Below are 27,691 nucleotides of genomic sequence, written 5' to 3'. Positions count from 1 at the left end.
CATGTGTCCTCAATACAACTTTTTTGTTGGGTCTCAGAAATGTCATTGGCCATTTCAATGGTAGGGAAAGTAAGACGGGAAAGAGACAGTTTAACTGTAGTTTTAAAAAAACTTCTCACTTTTGCAAAGTTTACCAGATTGTACGACCATATAAGTATGTTTATAGGGTCTCTCCCCGAGCATCAGAAGGGACTCATGTAAGTGAGGGGCACTGACATTGGCGCTTCTTTCACTTCATGTTAAATCTGCTTCCGATGTAACTTTACATTGTAATAACTTATGTCCTCATTTAATTATGCCTTCTTTATTGAACAGCATTTTTACACTTCCAGTTCCTGATACAATTCTTTTCAAATAGAAGCAACTCAGTGGAATTAACTAAGTAATTCATATACATTAATGGGCAAGTTAGAATAACCTGATCTCTCTCCCAACATCAGTGTGCAGTGGAATATTCCAGGCTGTCCACCTTAAGTCTGCGCCTCCTCCTTGGTTGGGGGAGGTGGCAGGGCACTAGTCAGTAGCTTTGGTCTTGAGTTTCTCTGGAACCACAGGTCTTTTTCCAATGTCTCAAGATGTCAGAGGCTTCTTGATGAGGATTTCTGTAAGGATCATAATTTATTAGTTTAAATAATAAACTTTTTACTATAATTTAAAACAGGGTACAGTAAGAGACTGGTTAATTAAATTATGATGCATCTGAAAAATGTAATTGTATGTTAAAATGGGTGAGACAGAACTTTGACTTTTGAAATGGAAAAATATCCAAGGTGTATCATTAAGTGGGGAAAAAAATGCTTCACTCCAAAATCAGTTCAAAGCTCTCTAAGCAGCACCTTGGCCTTCCAGCTTGCCTGCTCAGGTAACCCTACTACCACTCACTCTTCTGCAACGTCCATGAAAGGTCTATCCCCCAAACTCTACCTTTCTCCCTTTCTCCACTTCCTTCCTATCCAGTTTGGATTCCAAGACCCATTATTTCAACTATTCTCTTGCAAATACTCTAAACTCCCTTGGCCCTTGTACCTTTGCTTCCCCCACCATTTTTTTTTTATTGTGGTAAAATACACAAAACATAAAACTCACCATATTACTAATTTTTAAATGTACAGTTCAATAGCATCAAGTACATTCACACTGTTGTGCAACCATCACCACCATTGATACACAGAACTCTCTTCATCTCGCAAAACTGAAACTCTTAGCAAATTTTTTTTCAGTTACCTTGGAGTTGATTAAACCAAGAGGAAAATGTTGTAATGTTTTCATGCAATATATATTTCGTTCTTTAAATGACACTTGTGACAAATAGCAGAAAGAATTAAGGAATGCTACATTTGTGATCCATACAAAACACCAACATTCGGGGTTGTACAAAATTTAAAGAAATGTCTCAAATACTTTGAAATACTGTAGGAGCCAATACATAGAGTTGTGCCTTTGGTGGGAATAAGAGTGTAGTTTAGGTCACGCTGGAACTACTCAATGTCTTTAAAATCACTGAGCAAGAAAAGCAACATCGGACTTCTATACTGACATAATGTCATCTAACAAGGCTCATCCCTTCCATAGCATGTGGCATCCTTTTCCAGGCTGAGTAATATTCTGTGGTACATGCATACCACACTTTGCTTATCTGGATACTTTGTGTTGCTTCCACATGCTAGCTAGAATTTTAGTTTTTACATTTTACATCTCTTTATAGATATTTCCATTTTGTTCACACATTGTTTACTTGGCTTTCTCCTCATCTTTTTTTAGTTCTTTGAGCATCTTTAAGACCATTGTTTTTTAATCTTTGTCTAGTAGGTCTATCATCTGGTTTTCCTCTGGGACTGTTTTTTTCACCCTTTGACCCTTTGACTGGATCATACTTTCCTATTTCTTTGTATTTTTTTGTGATTGTTTTGTTGTTGGTATTATTGTTTAAAACTGAAATTTTGCTTCTAATGATGTGATAACTCTGGAAATCATATTCTTCCCCTGCCCCAGGGTTCACTGATTTTTTTTTTATCTTTTCTTTTTCTTTTCTTTCTTTTTTTTTTCCTTTGATTTTTGTAGGCTGTCTCTTTGCTGAGGATTAGCCTGAGGTATGAACTTAAGGTCTTCTCAGGTCTTTTCTGAGCCTGCACCTTTCCCTGGGTATGTGTAGTAACTTTCTAATGGTCCCTGTATATGCAGTTCCTTTTGAATATTCTAGTCTTTAATGTCTGGCTCCCAATAGGGGACAGAGAGAAAAATTCAAGAGGGGAGTCACTAGACCTGTAAATGCCCTGAAAGTCACTTCAGCCGGGGTGGGGGGAGGCTTGCAACAATGGCTGCAGTCCTCCTCTCTGTCTGCACATTGCGGTCAGGGCAGCAATCAGCGATCAGTGCACAGATACCCAGTATTTGAAGGACAGGATTTTTATTGCCCATCCTGGCTCTCCAAAGTTGTGCAAGCTGCTTTAGGAACACATACATGGCTACTTGCCAGGGGAAAGGGGCAGTTTGGGGAGGTTGAAAGGATGTGGAGGTGGAAAATGCACAGCTGCTACCATGCTATGAACTGAAACTGATTGAACTTAGCCACAATTTACTGTCCAAGTTTTCCCTTGGAAGTTGCTTGACTCCAGAGTTCCAAAATAGTTACACAGGAGAGATTCTGCCAGTGCAATTGTTGTCTAAGTGGGAACACAGATGCCTGTGCTCTCTACTCTGCCATCTTCTCAGAATCCTTGCTGTACCTTTGGTTTTTAATGACACTTCCCTACCTGGCAAAAACTTCAACTTTGGACCAACCCGGTTGTTTCTCCTTCTTGTTTGCAATCAAGCAGTTGAATCCCACTAGAGAAAATCATTTTCCTGGATAGATTTCTAACCACCATAAACTGAAGATCACTAAGCACTACTGGAATCTACACATGCCAGCTAGAATTTTAGTTTTGCCAAATGCCAACCAACCTTTCTCAAAAAAGTGGTATCCACTTCTTCATCTTTCTCTTAGTCTTTTTTTCCTTTTAAAAATATGGACTATTTTAAACACCCTTTAGAACATAAGTTCTGTGAAGCTGGGGATTTTTTGTTGTTGTTGTTGTTCAATGCTCTATCCCCAGTTCTTAAAAGAGGGTTTGGCACATGGCAGGTATACACTTTGAATAAAAAACCCAGATAAGTATACAAATTAAAATAGAAAATGCACTTGTATCACCTCTTTTATCAGATTTGATGTATTACCATCTTCTCTCCACATTTTTTAAAGAAATTAAGTATGGCAGGTAAAGTGGAAGCCTCCTATGTACCCTTCCTGGATCCTATTCACCTCTCTCCATCCCCAGTGAGAGTTGCTGTTGATAATCTGCTATTTATCTTTCTTTTGTTCATCTCTACTAAATATTGCCAAATTATTCTCCAAATATTTTGTACAAATTAATATTTCCAACAGAAAGATTTGAAAGTTCTCCTTGCTCCACATCCAAGTCACCATTTGTTATTGTCAGACTTTAAATATTTTTTCCAATCTCATGATGTGAAATGGCAACTTATTTTGCATTTCTCTGATTACCGGTAAAAATTGAACCATTTTTCAGGTTTACTGGTCATTAGGCAATCTTCTTCCATAAATTGCCATCTCATATAATTTTGGCTATTTTTAAAAATTAAGACTTTATTCTTTTAGAGCAGTTTAATGTTCACAACAAAATTGAGGGGAAGGTACAGAGACTTCCCACATACCCCTGCACCCACACATTAATTATTAGCATCACATCAAAAGTGGTACATTTTTTACAATTGAGGAACCTCATTGATAACCTACATCATCACCCAAGGTCCACAGTTCACATTACGGTTCTCTCTTGGTGTTGTATATTCCATGGGTTTGGACAAATGTATAATGAGATGTACCTATCGTTATGGTGCCATACAGAATTTTCACTGCCCTAAAAATCCTCTATGCTTTGCTTATTCATTCCTCAACTCCCACAATACTTTGCCTATTTTTTATTGAGTTCCCTTTCTTTCTTTCTTTTTTGTTCTTTCTTTCTTCCTTCCTTCTTTTTTCCTTTTTCCTTCCTTCCTTCCTCTCTTTCTTTCTTTCTTTCTTCTTCCTTTCTTTTTCTTTCTCTCCTTCTTTCTCTTTCTCTCTTTAATTTGTAGGCAACCATTATATACTCTGGTAACTGATCAACTATATGCATTGTCAATATCTTTTTTTTTGGTTTGTGCTTTATTGTAAATTTATAGTATCTTTTTATGAAGGAGTTTAATATTTTAAAGGAGTCAAATTTATCAATTCTTTCCTTGATTGCTTTTGTATGTTAAGAATGCTCTTCTCTCCACCTTCAAGTTTTTTATTGTTATGTTAATCACCATACATTACATCATTAATTTTTGATGTCTCCATCTTCAAGTTTTAATGACATTTTTTAATGCTATGTTCTAAATATTTAGAATGCTACTCTACACATTTAGTATTTAATTCAGCCTGGAGAATAAGCTCAGAACTAAGTCTTATCTTTTTCCATATTGATAACTAATTTTTCCACCACTATTTTATTACTCCACTGATCAGTAATACAACTCCTGACAAATATTAAATATCACTGCATGCATGGGACTGAACTCTGTATTCTATTCTGCTGGGCATCTTGTGCCACAAATGTATTAATCAGTATAATTTTGTCAAAAGTATTGATCTCTTCCCCAGCTTGTTCTTTAAATATTTTTTAGCTATTCTTGTCCTTTTCTCTACCATATGAATATTAAGGACACTTCTCAAGTTCTATATAAAACTGGGATGATATTTTAAACGGAATTAGATTTTACACTGAATTTATAAGTTAATTTGCAAACAATTGCCTTCTTTATTATAATGAATCTTCCAATCCAAAAACGTGGCTTTTATTCAACACTCCTCCATTTATTTGAGACTCCCATTACTTTGACAATGAATTATTTTATTTATAATTGTCTAGTACAACTTTCTTGGGTTTATCCTTAGGTAAATTATGTTTTGTTTTGTTTTGTCATTGCAGAAAGTATGCTTTATGTGTTGCTTTCGTAATGGATTTGGAATGTTATTATGTTGAACTTGTATGCAAAAATTTCGACCAACTTTCAATTTAGTTTTAGAATTTTATATTGGTTTATTACTAGAAATAATATTACAGTTAGGTTTTAGATGTACATAAATATGCCTCATGGCTTTCTTTCAAATTCTTGTACCTCTTATGTTTTTGTTCATCTACTAGATTGTCTAGAATGTCTAGCACACTGTTGAATAGAAGTGGTGACATGAAATATCTTTATTTGTCCCCTGACTTTAATGCAAGTGTTTTTAAAGTCTCATCAATATGCATGATTATTGTAGGTTTTGAATATTGAATAATGTTCCCTTCTGTTCCTAGTTTGCTAAGATTTTTAAAAATAATTATGAATTGATTTTTTTAACATATGCTTTTTCTGGAATTAGGGAGATAATCATAAAGACTGTCTTAATCTCTGTATCAAAAGATTTTAGAATTGTTCTGAAATCACCTTTCCACTTCTGAGATGAACCCAACTTAAACATAAATACTGCTGAATTTGATTTGCTATTTTATTTAGAATGTTTTGCTGCTGAGCTCATGAATGAAATGTATCTATAGTTTTCTTTTCTTATATTTTCCCTGATCTCAACATCACACTAGGTTTAAAAATGAGCTAAGTAGCTTTTCTTCTTTTCCAATTCCCTGAAATAATGTGTATAAGTTGGAGATTATCTGTACCTTGAAGATATAACACTCACTCATAAAATCATAAGTACCTGATATTTTCTGGTGGGGAAGAGAGTTTTGATTACTGATTTAGTCTTTTTAATGGCTATCAGAATATTCATGTTGTCCAATTTTTCATTCTGTTAATTTTTGTGATTCTTTTTAAAGAAATGTTTAATCTAAATATTTAAATTTGGAGCATAAACTTGTTCAGAGTAAACGTTTATGTTTTCAAAAAAATTTTGATCTGTCATTAGTTTTTTCAAAACATCAGTTTTTTATTGTTTATCTTCTCTACTGTTCCTTTATTTTTTTACTTAATTGATTTTTATAAAATTATTTTTCTATCTCTTGGCTTCATTTTACAGCTCTCTTCTAGCTTCTTAATCCAATTGCTAGTTTATTTTAAATATATATATACATATACATATATATATTTTAATAAAGGTATTTTGGTGCTATACATTAACCTCTAAGTGCCATAACTTTAGCTGTTTATCATGTAGTACATTCTTTGCTGCTTAGTGCTAACTGTAATTTTTAGTGTGATTTCCTCTTCAACTTATGTTATTTAAGTTTTCAAGCATATTTTCCCTATCTTTATATTGTTGATTTCTAACTTAATTTCATTCAGGTTAGAGAATTTCTCTATATGTTAACAATTCTTTAAAATTTATTGTTTCCTTTGTTATTTAGTACATAATACTTATAATAAATACTTAGTATTTGGAAATATTCCAAAGTTTTTGAAAAAAATTTTCTATGGCAGGGGGTATGTAGCCCTCTATATAAAACTATTAGATCAAGCATATTAATTTTGTGTTTTATGATAGAAAAATGACTGGTCCACACAATTTGTAAGCAAAGGTACATTCTATAGTATTGTAGGTGAGAGCAAATCATGTAGTGAATATGGAATAAGTTATGAAATGAGGTGGCAGAGCAACTCATATGCAACTTATAGGTTTTATTATTTTGTACTATGGTTGGTTACACTTAACAATTTATCTAAACCTTATCTTGAACTTATACTATAGCACTAAAACAGAATTCCAAAAACCATCTGAAGAAAGAATGTGGTTTGAAGTTTCTGAATCTAAATTCGCCCTGGAAATGTGTCTCTTTGCCTCTAGTATACACAGTGCAAAACTTTATATAGCTTGTGTGGTGGGCAGAATGATGACCCCCTTGGAGATGTCTGCGTGCTAGTCCTGGAAGCTGTGAATATGTTATCTTACATAGCAAAAGGGACTTGACAGGCATGGTTAAGTTAAGGATTTTGAGATGGGGAGATTATTCTGATTATCTGAGCAAACCCAATGTAATCACAAGAGTTCTTAGAAGTGAAAAAGAAAGGCAAGAAAGTCAGAGAGAGTTTTATAGATGTAGGCAACTGGCTTCGAAGATGGAGGAAGGTGCCACGAACCAAGGAATGCATGTGGCCTCTAGAGGTGGGAAAACACAAAGAAATGGATTTTCTCCTAGAGCCCATGGCCCTGTGGACACCTTGATTTTAGCCCAGTGGGAACCATTTTGGTCAGAAATGTTTGTTTCACATTTTCATTCTTATTATAGGTTATCTCAACTTAGTATTTTCCACCATATTTTTTGTTTTCCTTACTAATTTTTGTCTACTTGATCTATTCATTTCTTCTAAAGGTTCATTAAAATCTTCAACAAGGATTGTAAATTTGTCAATTTATCCATTTGATTATGTCAATTTTGGCTTCACATATTTTGATGCTATGTCTTGAGCTAATTTATGATTGGTTTGTTTTTCTGGTTGTTAATTCCTCTATTATTATGTAATTTCTCATTTTATCCCCTCCAGTGCCTTTTTCCCTAAATTCAATTTGACTTCTATTAATATTGTACTAATATAGCAAAATTTACTCTTTGCCCAACACATATTCCCTCAGCGTTCATCTCTATGTGTAAAAACTGCTTGCTGCAAGAACCTGTGACTTTCTGCTCGAGGGCTCTTTTCCCTGGCCATGGTTGAACAATCTACTTACCCATAAGGTGAGCCAAGAGAGCCAAAGAGTTAATGTCCCCAGAGCCACCACTCAGCAATGATGGTTAGAGAGGTGGTCAATAAACAATCAAGCTTCCTTGCTCCTCAGGTGAGTGGCTCTGCGGCACATTCTCTCTGTGTCCCAGAGCTCCTCAGGGGACTGTTCTCCAGTTGCCTAAAGTGGTAAGTGGATGACAATGCATCTTTGATCAATCAACTTCTTCTCTTCCCTTTCTCATGTCTCCACTCCCCTGCAGATTTTTCCTGAGATTCCCTCTCAAGGAACTACCTGCACTTGAATCCTTGTCTCCAGGTCTGCCAATTAGCTTCCTTTGGGTTAACATGCTTGTAAGTATACATTTTCCCACTCTTTATTATAAATCCTTTATGTGTTTTAAGATACTTTTGAGAAGCATATAGCCGACTTGAAGAAAAAAAAAAAAAGCCCAATCTGGAAATTTTTGTCTGTTAAAATTTTGATCCAGATGTTGACCAACTCCTCCTATAGGCTAAATCTGGCCTGTAATCTGTTTTTGTATGGTTTGCAAGCTAAGATTTTTTTGTTTTTTAGGTCTTTAAAGGATTGAAGAAACTGTACGTGGCCCACAACACCTAAAACATTTCTTATTTGGTCCTTTACAGAAAAAGTTTGTCAACTCCTGGCTTAATCCACTTATATTTATTGTGATTGTTGGTATATTGCATGTATTTCCAACACTTGTGATTTTATTTTACTCTCATTCCCTTTGTAGTTTTCCTTTTTTCTGTCTTGTTGGATTGATAGTTTTTGATCTTCCTATTTCTCCCTTCCACTTGTTCAGAAGCTATCGATTCTGTTCTTTCAGTGATCACCATTAAAGTTTAAAAATATATTCCTACCTATAATTTCTTTTTAAAGCCAAGTCTAATGTTGTTCAGCATTTTAACATTCTCCCACTGAATACTTCATGTTGTCATTTAAAGTTTCAATTTTGGGGCACGTGGGTGGCTCAGACAGTTAAGCGTCAGACTCTTGATTTGGGCTCAGGTCATGATCTCAGGGTTGTGAGATGGAGCCCCACATCAGGCTCCCCGATCAGCACTCTCTCTCCCTCTCCCTCTGCCCCTCCCTGCTCATGCACTCCCTCTCTCTCACTCTCAAAATTAAATAAATAAATAAATAAATAAATAAATAAAGCTTTAGTTTAATGTTTTATAACCCTAAAAACTTTTCTAGTGGTCAGTAGTTAATATACTATCTTTTATATCTATTGACATCTGTCTTCACCATTATCTTGTATCCATACCTTCCCTCTGGGTTCATTTTGTTCTTTTTAAGTGTATCCTACAGTGGGAGTCTATGATTGGTTAATTATCTAAATCTTTGTAATTATAAAAGTGTCTAACCATTTTTAATAGTTTTGCTGAAGATTAAATGCTAGACTGACAGTTAATTTCTCAGGGTCATGAAGACTTTACTGTCTTCTCACACCTATTGTAGTAATGACAGTCTTCCATCAGTCCATTGAGTGCTCCTCCTCATGGAATCTTTTATCCCTGATAGATTTTAAGGTTTTTCTCTTTAGTCTTGATGTTCTTCAATTTTACTATGTTTTATACTTATTTTCATTCATCTCATTTGCTACTAGTGTACTTTTTTAAAAAAATATTTATTTCAGAGATAAAGAGAGAGAGAACATGTCAGGGGGTAGGAAGAGGAAGAGAGAGAGAGAATCTCAAGCAGACTCCCTGCTGAGCATGGAGCCCAAAGCCAGGTTCAATCCCACAACCCTGAGATTTACTTAACAACACTTAACAGACTGAGCCACCCAGGCGCCCCAAATACTAGTGTACTTTTAATCTGAGTGTTAGTGCTGTCTTCTAATCCTAGAAAATCTCAGCTCCTCTTCCTTCAAATATTGTTTCTCCAGTCCCCTCTTCTTCACTCCTATTAGGCATATAGTGAAGAACTTGTGTCACTCCTTACCAAAATCCCTACTATTATTCACAAGGTTATAACAATAATGCTTGTCCATCCTTACAAATGGAAAATTAAGATAAAATATAAATAATGAAGTGCTTAACTCTTATTTTTATAAAGCAAAATCTTCATTCAGAAATGCACTGAATCACATTATTTAACACAGGGGCATTTAGACTATAATATTATTGTAAAATCCTGTTTGTTATACTATAAGACTAAAATTAAAATCACACATTGAATTTAATAAGCTAAAATCAGAGAGATTCATGAAAAATCTGAAATTTACAAGTGACAATGACATTACTGTCAAAGTCTAGGATTTCAAACTAGTTTTGTGAGTTCCCTAATTTTTGAATCCTGAAGTCATTATAAAACTTGTTGATCCATGCTTACAGGATAGTAGCATGTATCTGTTCCCCTGGATGCATGTATATTACAATCCTATAACAATTAACATCTTCCAGCAGCTGAAGTTTTCTACATAATAATCACTATCTCATAATCATTTTTTGACACAATTATCACTATCTGATATAGTGCTCATTTGTCTGTCTTATTCTAAAATATCAACTCCATGAACGTGGAGGCTTAGTTTCTTTTGCTCATTACTGTATTACCTGGAACACATTCCCCTGCACATAGGAGTTCCTTAATATTTGTTGAACGGATAGTAAGCTTATATATTTTTATATGTTCCAGATTTTGGTTCAAGTTAAAATTAAGTGAGAGAGCGCCTGGGTGGCTCAGTTGGTTAAGCGACTGCCTTCGGCTCAGGTCATGATCCTGGAGTCCCGGGATCGAGTCCCGCATCGGGCTCCCTGCTTGAGCAGGGAGTCTGCTTCTCCCTCTGACCCTCCCCCCTCTCATGCTCTAGCTCATTCTTTCTCTCAAATAAATAAAATATTTTAAAATAAATAAATAAAATTAAGTGAGAGATTTTTAAAAAGATTTTATTTATTTATTTGATGGAGAGAGACACAGCGAGAGAGGGAACACAAGCAGGGGGAGTGCGAGAGGGACAACAGACTCCCCTCTGAGCAGGGAGCCTGACACGGGGCTCAATCCCAGGACCCTGGGACAACGACCCAAGCCAAAGGCAGACACTTAACGACTGAGCCACCTAGGTGCCCCACAAGAGAGACATTTTTTATTAAAATATGTAAAACAGAGCATTGTAGGGATGTTGTGGGCCCAGGTGGGTCACAGAGATGAAGAAGCAGAGTGTGTGGTAAGGAAGGTGGAACTCGGGCAAGGCCACCAGTCAGAGGACGCAAACAGTGCACTTGTTCTGATCACAGGGGAGGTTAATTATGGAAAGTCAGGAGAGTAAGAAAGCTACCAAATGGCTGAGAGCTTATTAACTCGCTCAGATGGATGCTTCAATACCAGCGTGTCAGAATCAGTAAATGGCCGTTCCAATGGAAACACCATACAGGGCATGCATCCTTCCGCAGATCCCAATTACATTCGAAGGCCCTAACCTGGCAGAAAAGGGCCTTCACAGTCATCACTCCACTGTTGTTCTACTCCTTGCTTCCTCCACTGAGAACTAATCACACCTCTCTTTAAATTGGATCTTCCTGTTTCTTATAGGCTCTGGCCTGCTCCTTTTCTCCTGCATAAAGTATTTTCTCTCTCTCCCTCTTATGTCTCCTGCCTATCTCCTACTTTTTCCTTTAGGTCTTTGCTTAAACAGGGGAACTCACGGGAAGTGTTTTCTGCTCCCCAAGATCAGGTATAGCACCTTTCTGGTGTGTCCGCATAGCACCTGCTTACCCCCATGTAGCATCTATCATACACTTTTGAAACTGTCACTTTTCATGGTTATCTCCCCCAACAAGGCAGTATGATCTTCAAAGACAGGGACTGGGTAACATGCACAGATGTATCCCTGCAACTAGCATGACAACTGGCACATAGAGGGAGTCTGTAAATGGTTCCTGAGTGCATGATGAGTAAATGGCTGCAGAATGGATGAATGTGAACAGGTCCAAGAAGGCAGCTGAGTATTAGACAGCCTAAGCAGGCATGGTTATATAGCTGGTTAAGTCTCAAACCCACCAAAGAAGAGTATGTGTTTGTCTCTGGAGTCAAGGAACTTTGGAGGAGACCAGAGTCCCTGCTATCACAGCTGAGTTGTATTAAGCAAGGTGAGGTCAAAGGCAGGGTAAAATCATCAAGTAGCCAGAGTTGGTCTATGGAAATCCCAGCCTTTCCTTTCTGATGCTTTCGCCAATTCCTGCTGTAGCAGTTCCTTATTTAAGCTGACTCCAGACAGCAAATTCCCTCCTACTCTTTCACCTTTCTACACTACCAGCTCTCTAGACATCTTATCTGTGAAATCTCAGGCGCTGACTGGTGAAGAAGCAGTCATGAGTATGTTAGCTGTGGGATGTTCTCAGAAACACAAGCAGCTACCCACTGTGCTGCTGGTCAGATGGGCGTGGGCCTCAGCACTCACTACATGGAGGATCAGAGAACCTCCTAGGAGGACAAGAAATCAGCCTGAGAGAGGCCCTGAGGTGTTAAAGACAAAGTGCCTGCTCTGATTTCAGCAGGTTGGATCTGATCTTTAATGATAAACAAATCATATGTATACGTTTTTGACCAACTGGAATCTATCATTTCTCTTGAGCCAGCTGTTCTCTGGGCTTTGTTCCCTATAATGGAAGGAAACCTTGAGATATTATGTCTTTTCAAACCTATATCCTCAGATATCTATACTGATACTTTAATGAAGGGACTCGTTTCTCCTCTGAGAACTCCTCTGTGATGAAAGTATGTTTGGGTATAGCCTAATGCACTCATAATAAATATATACAGCCATAAAACAGACCAAGAGTCCTGGTAGCCTGTTATTTACAGTAACTGTAGATTGTGAGTGGACATTTTAAAGAGAAGCTTACAAGTTAGTTGTACTTTCTGGTAGTAATTACCTCCCACAACATGACTCACTTCAGCAGTTTAAATGCAAGAGTTGGGTGTCCCAAAATCAACAGTCTTATAAATAAATCTCTGAATCATGAACTGAATGCATAAATGTTTAAGTATTTCTCCCTGATCTCAAAGACAGCTTTAGATTTAAGATTTTATGTCTTAAAATTCCTGAAGGGGAGGAAGCACAAAGATTAGGGAAGTTTCTGTTGTATTGCGGTCAAGCTTTCTGCACTTTGGAAGTTATCATCTTCTCAGGAAGAGACCGAAACTCCAGCAGCCAGTGTTGGGTGCATGTTTTCTTCAGTCCAGGAGGGGAGGTTGCTTTCTGTGCTGATGCAGCCCATTTGTTTTACTCACAGGGTAGACTTTTATGGTAATATAGCAACCTTAATGCTGTTGGGTGGGACAGCCCAGGAGTCTCGGGGGTAATAGAACATGTAACTGAAGAAACGTGGCTGTGTCAACGAGGAATGCGAAGAAAGAACAATCCATGCCAGAATGACATATTCACTTTCTTTGGAATGCTCAAAGACATTGTGTATCTCAACAAGCTTTGGCTTTCCAATCCATGAAACATATTTTTTTACATTAAAAAAGCACACTTTGAAAGTATTAACAGAAATTTCAGCACTGACATCATCCACCTACTAGATTCATTTTTTTGGTTAGGTACTAAAGTTTTCTTTGCGTCTGGCTGGAAATGGAGCTATCTTAGAATTCTCTGTCCTTTTCTCATTATATCCATGTATTTAGCACATAATATTAATCATCCACACGGGTCTAAGAGTAAAATCTTATCATCTGCATTTAAGATATGAACTCACGTGCCAATATACATCTCGTTCTTTTTCCCCGTTCAAAACTGCCACGTGGCAGCCAACCCAGCACAGAATCCTACAGAATGTGCAGTGTCAGAAGAGAACTGCTTCTGTTAAAATTCTTTTTCAGGATTTTCCTGAACTTGATGTCTATTTTGCTCCTAGTTATTTTCATATCTCCAGCTGCTTCTGTTGCATTCCCATCTCTTGGAAAGATTCAGAGAAATACAAGGTTTCTCTGTCGCCAAGGGAAGATGCCTGCCAGGATGCTGAACTTCTGGTGAAGGTTACTGAATATCACAAAATGGACTAAGTACAGTAAATAATAACGTTGGTGCACACAAATGAATAGCCACTGGTGATGGCATTTTGTGGAGAAATTTGATATCATATAATAACACTACTACATCGAGACATGGAGGAGCAGAATCAAATACCTCCAAAGGGCATGCAGCAATTCTGTGGTTAGGCAAGGAACAACCCAAAGCTCAGAGCATCCCAGAATAATCCTCCTGACAAAGAACTGGCATGGGTTGCACATATTAGAACGCCCGTGTACAGCTCAGCATCGCAGGCCAGAAACTTAACCACCCGGGTCTCATTAAAAGTCCTTTGAACAACAGGGAAAAACCAGGCCCACAGTTTATTCTCTTGAATGCAAAATGATCACCTTTAATTGACTCTCAGATTCATAGCATGTCAAAATATGGGGCAAATTCCCTTTATATATCCATAGAGATTCTTACAGTACCCAGGATGTTATTTCTGGTACAAGAAGAGTTTAAGTTTGAATGGAAGAAAGTAATTTGGAGGACATTCATCACATGCCCATTCACAAATCATTTTTTAAACAAGAATAATTTACTGCTAAGGACGGAACTCTAAGGGACCTTAAAAGGTATCTGGGAAGAAGAAAAGTTGCCTAGAAACAGATTAGAAGAGACTTGGGGTGAGGGCACAGGATGTTCACTGAACCTCCCTCCGATCCTAGGCTCATTGGCCAGGGAATAAGCGAGGTCTCATCCCCATAGGCAGTAGCAAATCCTTTATTTTTTTTTAATGACTTTAAAAATAGTACCAAACTGTATGAATTTTCTCTGTAACAAAGGAAGGCTACAAGGACTTGTAGTTACATCATTAATAAACAAAAAATTAATAAATTTGTTAATTTGATCCTAACAGAGACAAACTGAAGAGAATGTAAGAACATGCCTTTAGGAATAAGTGGGGTAACTCTCTTTTGCAAATGTTATTTCTATGTTCCAGAATAGGAAACCTGGTTAATATAAAGATGTTAACTTGTCCCAAATTTTCTTTCTCTCAGGATCTCCTCAAATGCTCTCAGCTTCACCTACCTGGTTTTGCTTCACTGACCGTCCTATGTTGGCTTTGTCTGGGCTCTCTCTGGGGCTTCTCTCTGATATGTGGGCATGACACACCATGGGACCCAATGGGTCATGTTCAAGCCTGAAGTGTGTGGAATAGGCTCCCAGTGTGGTGATATTTTAACCAATGAGATATGAGGGCTGGCAGAAAAAATCTTCTCCTTTCCTCCCCCTGGATTGACTGCCTTGAGATACAACTTCCCAGAAAGCAGTACCGTGAGGTTGAACAGTGAGTTGCACAGAGCAACAGTGAACTAGGTGACTGAAACGCTCTTGCTTGGGCTCCCTCTTCTTCCTTGCATCACTCCCATGTTCCTCAGAGTGTCCCTTGGGGTTGCACACCCTAATATACTTAAGTCCTTTGTCGTGCCTTCTACTTTCTGGAGAAGCCAGGCTAAGACACACTTTTCCAGGGAAAATACTACTGTGCAATTCTTTTGGAAGAATAAGCCATCACAAACAGTGTTCAATTGCTTTATTAAATATAAACATGATAAAGGACTAGCCCAATCAAATATTAATACATATTATAAATCTGCAATGATTAAATCAGTATGCTCTTCGTATAAGGAGAGCTAGGCAGAAAACTGTTAGGTGGAGTAACTCAGAATCAGATGCCTACTGTGTGTCTGGCCTTATACCATGCACTCTAAGTGAATGATCTCACTTAGTCCTCACCAGGGTCCTGTGTAGTAGGTATCATTAGTCATCATTTCTAAATTAAAAGAAACTCAAGGACTAGGAACTGTCCCACATTCACTCAACCAGTATATTGCAGAGATAGGATTTGAACTTTTTTATAATACAAAAATATATAGTAATATTTTTTGAAAAATAAGTATATACGATTATATATATAATCCATAGATGATAAAATGTTAAAATGCATAGATTAAAAAGCTTAGAAGAAAAGCAGTACAAATTCTGTTTTGTTTGTTTCCAGATTGGGGTTAAGGACAACTTTTTTCTGTTTCTTTATAACTGTTTATACTGTGGTAGACACAAAGACACGGTAGGGAGGAAGTGTTTCACTCTTGCTCTGGGTGCACAGGAGGACTACATTTCCCAGCATCCTGTCAGATATGGTCCTGTGACCCATTCTGGCCAATGGGATATGGACATTAGGTGTGAGCTACTGCCAGGCCTGGCCCTGACAGGCTGCAAAGACTCAGGCTCATGGTTCCAAGAGCCCAAAGGACTCCAGGGCCCCAGAAGGCAGTGGAGCCACTAGAGGAAAGAGGCTAGATCCCTAGTTGCTGCTAGAAGAGCAACCCAACCAGCAGGACTGTGAAATGAGAAATAAATCCTCTATTGTGTTTATTTCTCAGTGAGGCTGAGAAATAAAGTTCAGGATTATCTGTGTAAGAGTCATTTTATTCCTTATTTTGGGAGGGGTGGTAGCAGCAGAGGGAAAGGGAGAGAGAGGATCTCTCTTTTTTTTTTTAATTTTTTATTTATTCGAGAGAGTGAGAGAGAGAGCACAAGAGGGGGTAGGGTCAGAGGGAGGAGCAGACTCCCCACTGAGCAGGGAGCCCAATGTGGGACTCAATCCCGGGACTCTGGGATCATGACCTGAGCTGAAGGCAGTCGCCCAACCAACTGAACTACCCAGGCGCCCGGGAGAGAGAGGATCTTAAGTGGGCTCCACACTCAGCATGGAGCCCAAGTGGGGCTTAATTGCACAACCCTGAGATCATGACCTGAGCCCAAATCAAGAGTTGGAGGCTTAACTGAGTGAGCCACCCAGGTGCCTCTGTGGAACAGTCATTTTAATTATCTTCATAAATATACATACTTGCCATTTTTTAAAAATTGAAGAAGATAGCAGGAAGGGAAAAATGAAGGGGGTAAATCGGAGGGGGAGACGAACCACGAGAGACTATGGACTCTGAGAAACAAACTGAGGGTTCTAGAGGGGAGGGGGTGGGGGGATGGGTTAGCCTGGTGATGGGTACTAAAGAGGGCACGTTCTGCATGGAGCACTGGGTGTTATACGCAAACAATGAATCATGGAACACTACAACAAAAATTAATGATGTAATGTATGGTGATTAACATAACATAGTAAAAAAAAAAAAAGAAAGTAATTCAAACAAAATATAGCAACAGTAGTTTTTTTTTGCCTCAAGAATTCCAAATTTAGCCAGTGATTTTTTTTAATTCCCTTACAATTCTAAGAACCCCATTCAAGGCAGTAATAATGACAGCAGCACTAGCAACAACAATAATAATTAACTCACTTTAGGTGTAAAGCTTCACAAATTTTGGTAATTGTATATAGTCATGTAACCACAATCAAGATCTGGAAGGTTTCAATCACTCCAAAAAGCTCCCTTGTGATGATCACCTCCCCAGGATCTTGCCCCTAGGCAACCATGGACCTATGACACTATATTATTTTGCCTTTCCTAGAGTTTCACACAGATGGAATCACATAGTACCTAACTTTTTGTGATTGACTTTTTAAAAGATTTTATTTATTTGAGAGAGAGACTATGAGCAGGGGGAGGGGGCAGAGGGAGAGAAGAAGCAAACTACCTGCTGAGCAGCCCAAGGTGGGGCGAGGTGTCCGGGGCTTGATCCCAGGACCCTGGGATCTTGACCTGAGCTGAAGGCAGATGCTTAACTAATTGAGCCACCCAGGCAACCCTGTGATTGACTTCCACTTGACCTAATGTTTTTGAAATACAGCCTTGTTGTTGCATATATTAATGTTTTGACCCCTGTAATTGCTGAGTAACCCCTTCTTCTTGTCAGTAATGGAGTCCTCTAAGTTCTAGTTGGGTACCCAGAGCCCATTTAGAGATTACATTCCTTAGGTAAGGCTGCAAAACTAAATTCACTCCAATGAGAGGTGGACAGGAATAGTATATGCAGTTTCCGGGCACGTTGCTCCCTAATGGCAAGTTTTTCATCCTCAATTTCTCTTTTCTGCAGGCTGGAAAATTTGATAACCAGAGCAACCTTGGAAGCCATGTGGTCAGGGTGGTGAAACACCCCTATTGCCTTGACTCACTCACCTATGGACTCCTACAGGGGAAATAAATAAATTTCTGGCTTATGTAAGCCACCGTATTTTGGATCTTTTAGTTACAGCAGCCAAGTAATTAGCCTAACAAATGTGTTCCCCATGAAGCAGAGGTTATATTTTATTTCTCTTTGTAACCTCATCATGATTTAGCTCAGTGGTTTATATTGAATTAGCTTTCAGTAGCTATTTATTGGAATAAATATTGAATAAATGAGCAAATGAATTCCATATATGTGTAATGTTAACACTGAGAGAAATATTATAAAATTTAAAATTCCACATAGCTTTTACTTTTTAAATGACATCAAATGAAAGTATGTTCTGCAAGGTTTGGCCTTGATACATCAAAATATGCCTAAAACTAAAGTTGGTAATGTCAAAAGTGCAGAAAATGAGATGCCTTTCAAAAATGGTACCTATATAACAATTCTTTGGGTTTTCTTTTCAGTTTTTAAAGTATTATAGAATTATAAAATAATACAATCAAGGATAAATTATTATGGATTAACTAAAGTAATTTTACATACAAATTTATACTTTTTTCTTTCCAAGAAAAGTGATCAATTTCCAAATCAGCTGAAACATTGCTATAACAATTAACTGGAAATACATTTCTTATGGGGTAATCAATATGATTCTAAGGGCTTGATCCCCCACTGAAATAAACTTGGTACCCTGCTGACAAAATCTGGACAAAACAATTCATAAATCTATCCTGCATTCCTCGTAAAAACTAGCTGTGTGAAAAATTATAAATACTTTAAAATGTTATTTAATTCATCTCTAGTTACTACAGTTAACTTAAAGACCTAGGTCAAATTTTTTTTATAGCATAAAAATCAACCAAATTTCATGTTGTTTTACAAATATGATTTTTTAAAAGACTGTTGCTGTTCATGGCTAACCTACTTCTACTTTCATGTCATTCCTTCTGCTATTAAAGCTTCAGTGAAAAGCTCTCTCTCTTTTTTTAAAGATTTATTTGAGAGACAGAGCTCACTCTCACTCACTCATGCATGAGTAAGGGGAGGGGCAGAGGAGAGGGAGAGAATCTCAAGGAGACTCACTGCTGAGCTCAGAGCCCCATGTGGAGCTCCATCTCACACCCTGAGATCATGACCTGAGCCAAAATCAAGTGTCAGAGGCTTAAGCAACTGAGCCACCCAGGCACCCCCAAAAGCTCTTTTTTTAATGTAAAACCAATGAGATTTAGTGTAGAGTCTAGATGTCAATATAGAAATACTGAGTTTTAGGGCTCACACTTACACTTGAGAATAGTGTCAGTGTCTTGTTTATACCAGAGAAGTTAAGCCAGTTCAGCTCTTAGGAAGTCCTACAAAGGGTTCCCACTTGCTCTCACTCCACTGGGCTCTAAGGGTGCAGTTTTTTCTTAAGGTCAAACTAATCCTTAGCAACTATAATTGTGTGTTCTTACCACCAATTTACTTAGCAAAATTAAGTACTTGTTAAATTCTAACCCTAAAAAATAGCAAATCAATCTCCTTCCCTAGTGAATGTTGTTTTAAATGTAATGATTGATTAGCATCCTTTTAATTTAATAAACTATAAATGGTATGTTTGCATGGCACTCACACTGATATCTCAAACTACTTACCATTCTTTCATTTAGGATAATGAAAAATCACTTAAGGCCATTTACATAGCTAGCATGTAAATTTAAACAAGCTATTCATCACTAAAACATTACATGCAATTATTAAAATGGCATTTCATTGTACAGGCTATGTTGCTTTATTGTGCTTCACAGATAGTGCTTTTTTTTTCCCACAAATTGAAGGTTTGTGGCAACCCTGAGTGGAGCAAGTCTCTTGGTGCCATTTTTCCAATAGGGTCTGCCCACTTCATGTCTGTGTATCACATTTTGGTAGTCCCTGCAGTTATTCATTTGTTGTGGTGATCCAGGATCAGTGATCTTTGGTGTTACTACTGTAATTGTTTTGGGGTGTCACAAAACACACCCATGTAAGATGGCAAACTTAATCAAAACAGTTGTGTGTCTGGTTGCTCCACCCACTGGCCATTCCCCCCCTCTTTCCCTCTCTCCTCAGGTCTCCCTGTTCCCTGAGACACAACAATATTGAAATTTGGCCAATTAATAACCCTACAATGGCTTCTAAGTGTTCAAGTGAAAGGAAGAACCACATGTCTGTCACTTTAAATCAAAAGCTAGAAATGATTACATTTAGTGAGGAAGGCCTGTCAAAAACTGAGGCCAAAAGCTAGTCCTCTTGCACCAGTTAGCCAAATTGAGCATGCAAAGGAAAAGTTCTTGAGGGAAATTAGAAGTGCTACTCCACTGAACACACGAATGAATGATAAGACAGTGAACTAGCTTGATTGTTGATATGGAGAAAATATGAGCAGTCTGAATAGAAGATCAAACCAGCCACATCATTCACTTAAACCAAAGCCTCATCCAGAGCATGGCCCTAATTCTCTGCAATTCTATGAAGGCTGAGAAAGGTGAGGAAGCTACAGAAGAGAAGTCTGAAGCTAGCAGAGGTTGGTTCATGAGGTTTAAGGAAAGAAACCATTTCCATAAAAGACCAGTGCGAGGTGAAGCAGCAAATGCTGATGAAGAAGCTGCAACAAGTGATCCAGATCTAGCCAAGATCATTAGTGATGGGGGCTACACTAAACAATGAAACAGCCTTCTGTTGGAAGAAGACACCACACAGGATTTTAACAGCTAGAGAGAAGTCAATGCCTGGCTTCAAAGCTTCAAAGGGCAGGCTGACTCTCTTATTAGGGGCTAATGTAGCTGGTTGAGGCCAATGCTCATTAACTGTTCTGAAAATCCTAGGGCCCTTAAGGATTATGCTAAATCTACTCTGCCTGTGCTCTATAAATGTGACAACAAATCCTGTCTACAACATGGTTTACTGAATATTTTAAGCCTGCTATTGAGACCTGCTGTTCAGAAAAAAAGATTCTTTTCAAAATATTACTACTCATTAACAATGCACCTGGTCATCCAAGAGCTCTGATGGAGATGGACAAGATTAAAGTTTTCTTGCTAACACAACATCCATTCTGCAATCCACAGATTAAGAAGTAATTTTGACTTTCAAGTCTTATTAAGAAATACCTTTCATAAGGCTATAGCTGCCATAGATAGTGATTCCTCTGATGGATTTTGGCAAAGTAAACTGAAAACTGAGTTATGGAAAGAAAAGTTTCCTTCTGGAAAGGATTCACCATCCTAGATGCCATTAAGAATATCTATGGTTCATGGGAAGAGGTCAAATATCAACATTAATAGGAATTTGGTAGTTGATTCCAGCCCTCATGGATGACGGCAAGGGATTCAAGACTTCAGTGGAGGAAGTCACTTCAGATGTGGTGGAAGCAGCAAGAGAACTAGAATGAGAAGAAGAGCCTAAAGATGTGAGTGAATTGCTGCAATCTCATGATAAAACTTGAACAGATGAGGAGTTGCTTCTTACAGATAAGCAAAGAAAGTGGTTTCTTGAGATGGAATCTACTTGTGGTGAAGATTCTATTAAGATTGTTGAAATGACGGGCGCCTGGGTGGCTCAGTTGGTTAAGCAACTGCCTTCGGCTCAGGTCATGATCCTGGAGTCCCTGGATCGAGTCCCGCTTCAGGCTCCCTGCTCGGCAGGGAGTCTGCTTCTCCCTCTGACTCTCCCCCCTCTCATGTGCTCTCTCTCTCATTCTCTCTGTCTCAAATAAATCAATAAAATCTTAAAAAAAAAAGATTGTTGAAATGACAACAAAGGATTTAGAATATTACATAACCTTAGCAGGACGACTCCAATTTTGAAAGAAGTTCTGTAAGTAAAATGCTATCAAACAACATCACATGCTACAGAGAAATAGTTTGTGAAAGAAAGAGTAAATAATGTGGCAAACTTCACTGTTGTCTGACTTTAAGAAGTTGCCACAGCCACCACCACCTCCAGCAACCACCACCCTGATCAGTCAGTAGCCATCAACCACCACGCAAGACCCTCCCCAAGCAAAAAGATTATGACTTGCTAAAAGTTAAAATGGTCAGCAGTTTTTAGCAATAATTTTTTAATTAAGGTATGTACATTGCCTTTTTAGACATATTTCTATTGTATGCTTAATATACTTAATATACCTAATATACTTAAAAGACCATAACACAGTGTACATGTAACTTTTATATGCACTAGGAAACCAAAAAATTCATTTGACTTACTTTATTGCAATACTAGCTTTATTGCAGATGTCTGTAACCAAACCCCCAGTATCTCCGAGGTATGCCTGTACTCAAAAATAGTTGTTCTACTGTGAATTTTAAGTAGGAAGTGAGTTAAATATATTCCCCATGTAATTTCTCCTCAAAAGCCCTAACAAACTGTTATTTGCAGAAGAATTTCAACAAATAATGATTATTTACCCTACAATTAAAACTAGAATGACTGCTTGACATTTAGAATTCAAAATGGAAAGTTCTTTGTATCCACCCTGTCTACCTTTGGGATTGCATTTTTCTTACTATTTGCCTGTGAGGGACTCAGCTCGTTTTCCGACTTTGGGTCACAGAGCCTTGGAAAACTATTGTATAATTTGATAAATTACCCTTTTACTAAAAAGAGTTTGCCTAAGGACCTCCCTCTATTTGCCTTTGATTATATTTGCCTCTTGGGTGGGGAAGAGGAAGAGGAATAATGGCTGGAAGGGATGGGAACAGTGAAGATATGCTGGGAAGGGAGATATATAAGGTCAAGGTGAAAGCATTCATCTCCTATGCCTTCTAAGGCAGTGCTACTCTTGAGCTGGCTGAGAGGGACAAATTGTCCCAGGGGTAGTACACACCACCTGGAACTGACAAAAGGGATTAAGAATAATGATGGGTGGCTATTGGCTCTCAGACTGTCATCTGTGTATTTTATACAACCGGATGCTTTCTTGGATTGACCAGATTAATTCCAGGCCCAAAGAGCAAAAGAATCATAGAACAGAGCCATAGGATGTGAGAAGTGAAATGAACTGTGGGTATTACTGCCCTGCTATGTAGAAGACCAAATATTTCCCATGACTTGCCCAGATAACACACAGGGCAAGTGGCTGAGCTGGGAATCCAAGTTCCAGGCCCCTTAGTCCATTTCCTCATATGCTACACAATATTCATAAGGTGGTCCCTATCTTTAGACCCTGTCTTCCTTCTGCAATCATGCCTAACGTGACAGGGCCAATGGGGAGGTGAAAATGAGACTTGCTTTGCTCCCTGGCTCAAGCCTTCTGAGAAAGGTTGTTTTGGACTTTGAAACACTGTCCTCTCCTTCCCCAAATATCCTACTTCCTTTCCTTTTTTACTGTGCCTCATCTGGGCAACCAAGGGTATGGAGCAGAAAAATCTTGGAGTCCATGAAAAGATGACATAGGAATCACTGTCACTAAGAAGCCTCAGAATCCATCACTGAAACATGCTATAAAGACTCTGATAATAAAATAACTTAACAAATCCAGGGGCATTTCATCCAAAAATTCCTCCACTCAGGAGGTTACCCTGAGTAACATTCTCACACCATCACTATGATAGGTCTTTATAAATGGGGCACTGCTGGGGCGCCTGGGTGGCTCAGTGGGTTAAGCGTCCAACTCTTAACTTCAGCTCAGGTCATGATCTCAGGGATGTGTGATTGAGCCCCACATCCAGCTCCTCCCTCGGCGTGGAGCCCGCTTAAGATTCTCCCTCTCTAGAGGCACCTGGGTGGCCCCGTTGGTTGAGCATCCCACTTTTGGTTTCAGCTCAGGTTGTGATCTCGAAGTCATGGGATTGAGCCTTGCGAGGGGCTCTGCACTTAGTGCTGAGTCTGCTCCGGATTCTCTCTCTCTCTCTCTCTCTCTGCCTCCCTCCCCTTCTCCCCACCTTGCTTGCTCTCTCTCTCTAAAATAAATGAACAAATAAAATCTTAAAAAAGAGATTATCCTTCCCCCTCTCCCACTCCTTCCTCCCTCTCTTAAAAAATAAATAAATGGGGACACTTCAGGAGCCCCCCTCCCTTTTTTTCTCACAATTCCCACTGCAGACTGTTTTCTTATTGAGACCTGCAACTGGCCTTACTATCAATAGGTCTGCCCATATTTACCAGTTTGCAAATCCTATGAAATTTGTCTTTTCTTATTAATAAACATGAATGGTAATCAGTCATATTAAAAATGAGATCATCTTAAAAAATGAGATTTTGTAATATCAATGTTCCAGTGACCACTCTACCTGGGTCATCTATAGTACTCCTCTCCCCTTATGGGATTTTTAGCAATAACTTTTATCTACTGAGTGTTTCCTCTGTGCCAGCATGATTTAAAGTATTTTTCATGCAAGACTCATTTATATCTTGCAATAATTGCATGGGGTAGGTTCTGATATCATCTCATTTTACAGATGAGGAAACTGACTTACAGAGGTTAAGTACAATCATTTGTCAAGTGCCACACCTAGTAACTAATAGAGCCAGGATCTGAACAGGGGCAGCGCTGTTCCATGCCTGTTTCCTATTAACCATGTTACACTACCTCTCTAGAGGTCAGCTAGTCTGCAATAGCTCTGTGTGTGTGTGTGTGTGTGTGTGTGTGTGTGTGTGTGTGTAATATGATATAGTTGAAAAGAGCAGATTTTAAAGTCAACACAAGACTGAGCTTAATCCCAGCTCCTCCTCTATATGTTATTTGCTTTAAACAAGTTCTAAGTGACAGTTTTCTCACCTATAAAATGAAAACTGAAATGACTACCTCACTGAGTTAAGGAATTACCTAGGAAACGTATGGAAAGAGTCTAGGTGTGCATGACTCCTAGCAGGTGCCCAACATAAGTTAGCACCTTCTCTTCCCTCTGGTTCTGACCCAATTATTTAATCTGACTGATGTAGTCAGTCCTTCTCATTAATGTAAACCTTAAGACAAGAAGGGTTGGGGGGGCGGAGCAAGATGGCAGAGAAGTAGGAGACCTGGGTTTTGTCTGGTCCCAGGAATTCAGCTGGATAGGGATCAAACCATTCTGCACACCTACGAACTCAACAGGAGTTCTTAGAAAAGAATAGCAACAACTCTCTGAACAGAAAAGCGACCACTTTCTGGAAGGTAGGACGTGCAGAGAAGTGAATCTGAGGCGATATTTGGGAGCATAGACAGCGGGGGAGGGAGCCTCTGTCGGCCGCTACTGGCAAGTGATAGAGCCAAAATCGGAACTTTAGAAGTCAGCTCCGCTGAGGGATGTCTCTTCAGTGGCTAAGCGGGGGGTGGAACCCTCCTGGGACAGTGTGGTCTCAGGACCTTCGGGGTCACAGGAAGACTGGGGATGCCTGAGTGCAGCAGAGCTCCCAGGTATCGGAGCGGGGAAGCTGGCTGCAGAGACGGATCCGAGGCGCGGGGCTCTCAGCTTGGGGTTGCCATAAACTGTGATTGGTGACAGTCGGGCCACTGCTCCTCCAGCAGGGACCCAACAAGCGGCATATCCAGGGAGACTCCCCTTCCTCCCCCGGGAGGAGCGGCGCGGGAGCGCACCGCAGGGATCTGCTGGGTTTGGAGACTACACACGGGGTCAGGTGCCAGAGATAGAAACGCTCGGTCACAGGCCTGGTGAGCACAGAGTGGGGCTGGAGACCGGGGGAGATGGGAGTGACTGCTTTTCTCTGGGGACACACTGAGGAGTGGGGCCCCGAGTTCTCGGCTCCTCCTGGGCGGAGATTGGGAGGCCGCTATTTTGACTCTCCACCTCCAAAGCTGTACGGAAAGCTTGCAGGGAACGAAAGCTCCTGAGAGCAAACCTGAGCAGATTACTTAGCCCAGACCCAGCAAGGGCGGGGCAATTCTGCCTCCGGCAAAGACATTTAGGAACCACGGCCACAGGCCCCTCCCCCAGAAGATCAGCAAGAACAGCCAGCCAAGACCAAGTTTACCGATCAATGAGAACGGCAGAACTCCAGCGCTAGGGGAATATTGCACATAGAATCCATGGCTTTTTTACCACGATTCTTTAGTCTTTCAAAGTTAATTTTTTTAACCGTCTTTTTTTTTAATTTTTCTTTTTCCCTTTTTCAACCATCTTATCAATCCTTTTTTAAAAAAAATTTTATTTTTCATTTTTAGAGTCATATTCTATCCCTTCATAGTAGTTACCCTTATTTTTGGCATATATATATATATATATAAGTTGTTCTCTCTTTAAAATTTTGAGATACAGTTTCTTCTAACAGATCAAAATATACCCTAAATCTCTAGTGTATGGCTTTGTTCTAGTCTCCTGCCTGATCACATTCTCTCCCTTTTTTTCCCTTTTTTCTCTTTTTTTTAAATCCTCTTCTTTCTTTTTTCAAACAACTTCTTATCAATTCTTTTTATAAAATTTTTTATAATTTTTATCCTTACAGTCATATTCCATCCCTTCATCGTACCAACCCTTATTTTTGTACATATATAACTTTTTCTTCCTTTAAAATTTTGGGAGGCACTTTCTTCTAACAGACCAAAATACACTCCAAATCTACTGTGTGTCACTGATCTATGCACCAGCCTGATCATATTTATCACATTCTGTTTTTTTTTTTGTTGTTTTGTTCTGTTTTTGTTTGTTTTTATCTTTTTCTTTTTCTTTTTCTTTCTTTCCCTTTCTTTTCACCCGGCTTCAGGTCTTTTCTGATTTGTTTAGAGTATATTTTCTGGGGACGTTGTTACCCTGTTAGCATTTTGTTCTCTCATTCATCTATTCTCTGGACAAAATGACAAGACAGAAAAAAATCACCTCAACAAAAAGAACAAGATGTAGTACCGACTACCAGGGACTTACTCAATACAGACATTAGTACGATGTTGGACATAGAGTTCAGAATCATGATTTTAAAGATACTGCCTGGGTTGAAAAAAGCATGGAAGTTATTAGAGAAACCCTTTCTGGAGAAATAAAAGAACTAAAATCTAACCAAGTCGAAATCAAAAAGGCTATTAATGAGGTGCAATAAAAAATGGGGGCGCTAACTGCTAGGATAAATGAGGCAGAAGAGAGAATCAGTGATATAGAAGACCAAATGATGAAAAATAAAGATGCTGAAAAAAAGATAAACAACTACTGGATCACGAGGGCAGAATTCGAGAGAGAAGCGATACCATAAGACGAAATAACATTGGAATAATTGGGATCCCAGAAGAAGAAGAAAGAGAGAGAGGGGCAGAAGGTATATTAGAGCAAATTATAGCCCAGAACTTCCCTAATCTGGGGAAGGAAACAGGCATCAAAATCCAGGAGGCACAGAGAACACCTCTCAAAATCAATAAAAATAGGTCAACACCCCGACATCTAATAGTAAAACTTAAGAGTCTCAGAGACAAAGAGAAAATCCTGAAAGCAGCTTGGGAGAAGAGATATATAACCTACAATGGTAGAAACATTAGATTGGCAACAGACCTATCCACAGAGACCTGGCAGGCCAGAAAGGACTGGCATGATATATTCAGAGCACTAAATGAGAAAAATATGCAGCCAAGAATACTATATCCAGCTAGGCTGTCATTGAAAATAGAAGGAGAGATAAAAAGCTTCCAGGACAAACAAAAACTAAAGGAATTTGCAAACACAAAACCAGCCCTACAAGAAGTATTGAAAGGGGTCCTCTAAGCAAAGAGAGAGCCTAAAAGCCACATAGACCAGAAAGGAACACAGACAATATGCAGTAACAGTCACCTTACAGGCAATACAATGGCACTAAATTCATATCTTTCAATAGTTACCCTGAATGTAAATGGGCTAAATGCCCCAATCAAAAGACACAGGCTATCAGATTGGATTAAAAAACAAGAC

At 38.8% G+C, this 27,691-nt stretch overlaps 1 long non-coding RNA gene across 1 annotated transcript in view; it reads right to left on the bottom strand.

The window, feature by feature from the left end:
• Positions 1-319: 319 nt before the first annotated feature.
• LOC148163629 (uncharacterized) overlaps positions 320-27,691 on the bottom strand; it is a 69,449-nt gene continuing 42,077 nt past the window's right edge. The window contains exon 3 of the long non-coding RNA XR_015768794.1: positions 320-602. This is a non-coding gene — a long non-coding RNA (uncharacterized LOC148163629). The remainder of the gene's footprint in view (positions 603-27,691) is intronic.

This window comes from Eumetopias jubatus, unplaced genomic scaffold, assembly GCF_037043125.1.
Source record: "Eumetopias jubatus isolate StellerSeaLion01/CBP00866 unplaced genomic scaffold, mEumJub1_p1.0 scaffold_8, whole genome shotgun sequence".
NCBI classification, from domain to species: Eukaryota; Metazoa; Chordata; class Mammalia; order Carnivora; family Otariidae; genus Eumetopias; species Eumetopias jubatus.
The sequence above is the reverse complement of the archived record's forward strand: the minus strand, read 5'-3'. Positions and strand labels throughout refer to the sequence as shown.